The sequence below is a fragment of the Fukomys damarensis genome, unplaced genomic scaffold (assembly GCF_012274545.1).
Source record: "Fukomys damarensis isolate Sample0158 unplaced genomic scaffold, DMR_v1.0_HiC HiC_scaffold_14510, whole genome shotgun sequence".
Lineage (NCBI taxonomy): Eukaryota > Metazoa > Chordata > Mammalia > Rodentia > Bathyergidae > Fukomys > Fukomys damarensis.
The window spans coordinates 1-5,511 of record NW_022915422.1 but is presented as its reverse complement, the minus strand read 5'-3'; the positions used below and the strand labels follow the sequence as shown (position 1 = coordinate 5,511).

The 5,511-nt window shown below is 42.7% G+C and overlaps 1 long non-coding RNA gene across 1 annotated transcript; it reads right to left on the bottom strand.

Annotated features, from left to right (window-relative positions):
* Positions 1 to 501: 501 nt before the first annotated feature.
* LOC104867356 lies at positions 502 to 5,475 on the bottom strand. The gene is made up of 3 exons (XR_781755.1): positions 4,892 to 5,475; positions 711 to 886; positions 502 to 538 (listed from the first exon to the last, which is right to left on the bottom strand). It is a non-coding gene; the product is annotated as an uncharacterized LOC104867356 (long non-coding RNA).
* Between the last annotated feature and the right edge of the window lie 36 nt (positions 5,476 to 5,511).

Sequence of the window (5,511 nt, the reverse complement as noted above, 5' to 3'; positions counted from 1 at the left end):
TACAAGATCCCAATAATAAATGTAACTGTACTGTATACCTAAAATGTACCAATAAACTCAATAGAAGAAAAAAAAAGAAAATCAAAATAAAACTTTCTGTTGGGAGAAGATAAAATCTAAATGCTCGGGGGCAAGAGTTTTTGTTGCAGTTGCTTTACCAGCCATCCAAAAAAATGGTGTCCTAGAATGACAGTGTGTTTATGTTACTCAGGTGCCTCCAAGCTAGGCAGGGCACAGTGCTTTCCAAGTGATTGTGGCTGTATTATACATTCAGCTTAGCATTATGAATAACCCACTACATGCCTATCAACTTCCCATTGTAAAGGAAAAGATGGAAGCCGGAGAGGAGGAGGAGGAGGAGAGTTAAGGAGAAAAAGATGAAAAACAAAGGGGAATGGGAGGAGGAAGGAGAGGAGGAGCACTAGAACTGCTCCTTAGAAATAATATTGTACAATTCTTACCAATCTTTCAAACCCTTTATTTAAATATTACCTTGAAGCTCTCCAGTTTTTCAGTTCCCACCACTGAAAGCACAGTACTGTCAAAGCAAACCACCGGAAGCACAAAAGTCAAATTTTTAGCATAAGGACTGAGTGTAAGCAAAGTTATATTCTGACCATTCCCCAAACGTTATTGTAGAAATAAGATACTGAAGTCTAACATATAAACACATACATATACTATATATGTACATACAAACATGTGCTTACCCTGATGAAAAATAAATGTCTCCCATTTCTCCCCAGTTTAGCATCAACTATTGTCAAAATCCTCTTTTCTTCACTAATCTCAGCTCTGCTCCTTCATCCCTGTTCCTATGTCCAGTCCTTTTATTAATGGAGATGGCATATTTTAAGCAAAGCTTTGGGTCAGATGCTGGATTTACCTAGATGGAGAATAGAGACAATGAACTATTTCCCTAGATCCTAAAATCTAGTGAGCAGGCAGACATTCAACAAGGAAGAAAGGTTTTGCTTAGCATAACTTTTGCTTTTATTTGGGTGTGAATTATTTACAAATTTTGTCCACAGCAGCTCTGGGTATTGTGAATATGGCAGCCCTGGTAATCAGACAAGATGGGAATAATTTAATTTTCTGGATCACTCCAAGAGGCTACTGGTCTCCAAGGCATAAGTCATGGCCTACTGTTCCTGATATTCCCAGGGCCTAGGACACCACCTGGCTGTTAAGAGCTCATAAGTGAGTGATTACCGGTGCTGACTTAAATGAAGGTAGCAATGCTAGTGCGTAGCCCTGACTGTGATTTTGGTGGGAGTGTACTGAGTCCTGAATTGGACAGACATGGTGCTACATTTTCCAGAAGTTGTGTCATGGTGATACTGAGGGGACATTCGGTGGTAAGCTCATTTTTTACTCTGTGCGGTAGTTTACAGAAACACCTTTTAGGCAGTCCTTTGGATCTGATGAACAGGGGAGTGAAGACTAGTAGGGGAAAGATCGTTGGCCTCTGGAGTTCTAGCTGAGTCTCTAAATGTCTCTTGGCTCCAAACCTTCAGTTTTGGAAGGAATTGGGCAATGCACATGAAAGAAGAGAGATAAACAGTCACACCCAGAGTGACTTCCCACTCCTCATTGTCTTGTTCAAAGAAAAGAAATTCTTTGGATGATCCCTTCCAAAGAAAACATCCTGCGCACCACTGTGTGAGCCACCCACTTGTGGATCTCCAGTACCCTGCAGGCTGACTCCCTGCCATTCCTGCATTCCTGTTGACCATGAATTGCTTGAAGAGCATTCCATTCAGTCTCATTCCCGGGGCTGGAGAAAGGGAGTTTGGGCTGCCCACATAGGTTACTTTCTAGAAAAGAAGCTCTGAGGACACCTTTCTATGTGCTGAGAACTGGATCTCAATGTTCCAGTAGAAGATCGTTTCTGCCCCTAACGTGCATAGACAGAGGGAGTTAAAATTCACTGAGTTTAGCTGAATGCTTATTGTACTTCAGTCTACAAAAACTAGGTATTTTTCAAAGCTTATTTACCCTGCACTGTATTTAAACCAACTCCCTCCTGCCTTGTTCTGTAAATAACTGTTCCCAAATCCAACTGCCTATCAAACAACAAACCAATGATTCAGTTAATAATTATAAACCCGAACAATCCACACACACCCACATACAAAGGAACGAGATATCACTTGCCTGAAATATTTGACAGTCATACAAGAAAGAAAATGGAGCTACTGCAACAACACAGTCGTGTTGGGAGCTGTTGGGGAAGGGGCAGGGGTGGAGAGGCTTTTTGTGTTTTGAATGAAACTTTGCCTGAGCGGTTCCAGTTGATTCTTTCCCACAGGAGCTCAAGCCCACATCTCAGAGAGGCATTAGATCCATTCACTTCCTTGTAACTCTGCTCCAAGAATTAATGAGTCATGGTTTAAGCACAAATTCTTAACATAGGTGCTGCCAGGGAGCAAAGGAAAACAAAACACCTCATTCTTTTATTCATCCTTTGAAAGGAAGCTCAGCTCGGGTGGAAACGTTTGAGTAACATTCCACTTAGACAACAGAAAAGCATCAGCTGAGGGGAGGAACTGAGCAGCCAAGGAAGGGGAGCTCTGGGTTTCTCTGCATGGGCCTTCCTAAGCCCTGCATGTGTGAAGTGACATAACAGACGCAGGGCCAGAGAGGAAGTGAAGGCCCTGGGGGATGCAGCGGAATGCAGGATGCAGCATCAGGGGAGGTGACTTCCTGCAGGGGATGTCAGGAAGAGGCTCCATGGGTTGCTGGTCACTGGGGGCTCCAGAGTCAGGAGGCCAGAGTGTGACCCTGCTTTGCTATTTGCTGGCTGTGTGGCCTTGGGCAGGTGGCTCTATGACTCTGTAGCTCAGTGTCATCACTGGCAAAATGGGGCTAATCATAGAACCTAACTTACAGATAATCTACCTAAAACTATGCCTGTTACAATCTGTTTGGTTAGTTCCGTGGAGTCTAATTCTGCTTTGTCGTTCAGGACTGGGCATTTTACTTCTCTTCGTTTCACTTTCTTCATCTTTCTCTGGAATGTACTTATGGTGGGCGATTTATAGGACTTTTCTAACAAAAATAGGAAAAGCCACTGCATCTTGAAAGAATCCTGTATTACCCAGACTCCAATTGCTTTAGAACCACACTAGGAAAAGGAAGATGTGGGTTGCTGCAGCTTTGTATGCAAATTCCTTGTGTGCTGGGAATCTTGGAGACCTGCATTTACCTGGGGTTTGTTATGATTTAAATCGGTTTTACAGTGGGTAATTGATCAGACAGGGCCCATGAAGCAGACAGACAGGGCTTAAATGACAGATGTCTCACCTGGGTCAGGGCAAGTTAGTTGTACCCTTCTGCCTTCAGGAGGTGTCAGAATTTCGCTCACCATCTTTTCAGAGAACTAGCTTTGCTCTCTTCTCTCCTTTCTAGGTAAAAATGCTGTTTTCTACATCAGGGATCTCACCTTCTTCATTTGTCATTTCACTCATGATTTACTTTGTGATTTTACTCGTAGATTCTTAATTAGAGTCACTCATTTATTTTGAGCAATGAAATAATAAAGGCATTTTTGGCAACACATTTCTCTGCAAGTAAAGGTTTATATCCAGTAGCTTTTGATAACAATCCATTTTCATTGATTTCTAGATAAGATTTGATTTGTATTTTTATTTCTTCTTTGCTCCAAGGAATATATTAACAAATATTCGATACATATGTTTTCTCCAATGGTTAAACTATTTTTTAAATCTGTGTGCTCTGTTTATCTACTTGTTGATATATAAAGATTCCTCCTTAATTCCTAGATTTACTGAGTTATGCTCAGAAAATGACAACTTTAGAAGTATCTGTTTGGAGGAATATTTTAAAGTTTTTTTCTTTTTTCTTTTGACCAAATATAGGTCAGGATTTTACAGCTGCCACTTACATGAAAGAGAATAACATCATCTATGTGTAGTCTCTTAATAGATCCTAAACTAAGCTTTTAAAAATTATTCAAATTAACTACTTTTCAAAATTTCAGGTCAGATTTTTCTATCAATTCTGTTAGAGGCAGCTTTGCCATTTTTCCTTGCATTTTTAGGTTTTGTTTGTTTGTTTGAGTAAAATGTTTAGGACATGTCTTCCTGAATTGTTCATTTTACTGTTAAATACACATTCTATGATTGGTTATTTTGGGGTTGTGAATTTTTGCTTCCCTGGTTGACTGACTCTCTACGCCTCAGTTTATCCTTCCACAAAATAAGGGTAAAAAAGCCTACACTGCATCGCTTTAAGAATACACGAAGGGAGCGAGGGGCCCACCACGCAGCCGACAGTAGCACTCTGCTCCTCGGCCTCCCTACCCCCAAGATTCTGTCTCTTAGTCCCGGGAAGAAAGTGTTAGAAGGGAAAAGGCCCCCTGGCTGCTGCCTGGCGCTCTTAGACCCGGTGTGCTGTGCACAGACACCTGGTCTCTGAGCTGAGAGATGTGTTGCTGAAAATGGCCGGGAGCACAACAGCACCGAACTGAGGAGAGCGCATCACCCTAGTCCGCGGTGCTGAGAGGGGACCTGTCCTAGGGCTCAGACCGGACGTGGGAGAGTCATTGCCCTGCGCTCGCAGGAGTGGATTAGTTGTCCACAGAGCTGGGTCCTGATGAGAGGGTGAGAGCAGCTCCTCCCTCTCTCACACATCCCTGGATCTCTGGCCCCTGCACCTTGGCCTTCCTATCTCCCACACTGTCAGAAACAGGTCTCTCCTTTAGCATCACTCTGTCTCAGGTAGTCTGCTGGGTGAGCACAACTGCACTAAGACAGGCACAGCTGTAGACAGAGGCATGTGAAACTAATGTTCTCCACTGGACCGAAAGGTGCCTTGTGAAACAATACAGTCGTTGTTCCCCGTGGTTTTGCTCTGATAAGGCAGGTACCTGGTGATGCACTGGTGGATTTCCTTGGATTTCCCCTCTACCACGAAGGAGATGATATCAGCATGAAATTCCAGGCACTGTGCCCATCTTTTGCAGCCCGTTCCTCTTTTCTACTCTTTGTAGGTTGCTTCAGATTTTAGCCCGATGGCTCCCTGGCTTGAAGCACCCCTCTTCCTCGAAGACCCCTCCCAAAGCTTTCCGGAAGCAATCCTCTTGCCAAGGGAAGTGTAATCATTGCTCTGGAAAACGACCTGAAACCACACACAAGGCTTATCCATATTGAAGAAATTATTTCAGGTGACTCAACAGACTGCCTTCCATGTTTCAAATTATACAAATTATTAACCCTCATTCATTAAACGTACACACAGCTCCTCATGCTCTCTGCCCCACTTCTCCCATGACTATTCTGTGCAATGTCTTCTTTCTTGGCTGTATGAGTTTAAATGCATTTGCAAAGTTAGGTCTTTTAAGAAAGAGAAATACAGCTTGGTAGCAGTAGGTACAATGTGTGATAAATGGTTCAGGCAGCATCTATCACCTTGAGTTTTCAAGAAAGCCCTGAGATAAGATATCATGGGCATTTTTCTGAAGGCAAAAAAAAAAAAAAAAAAACCAAT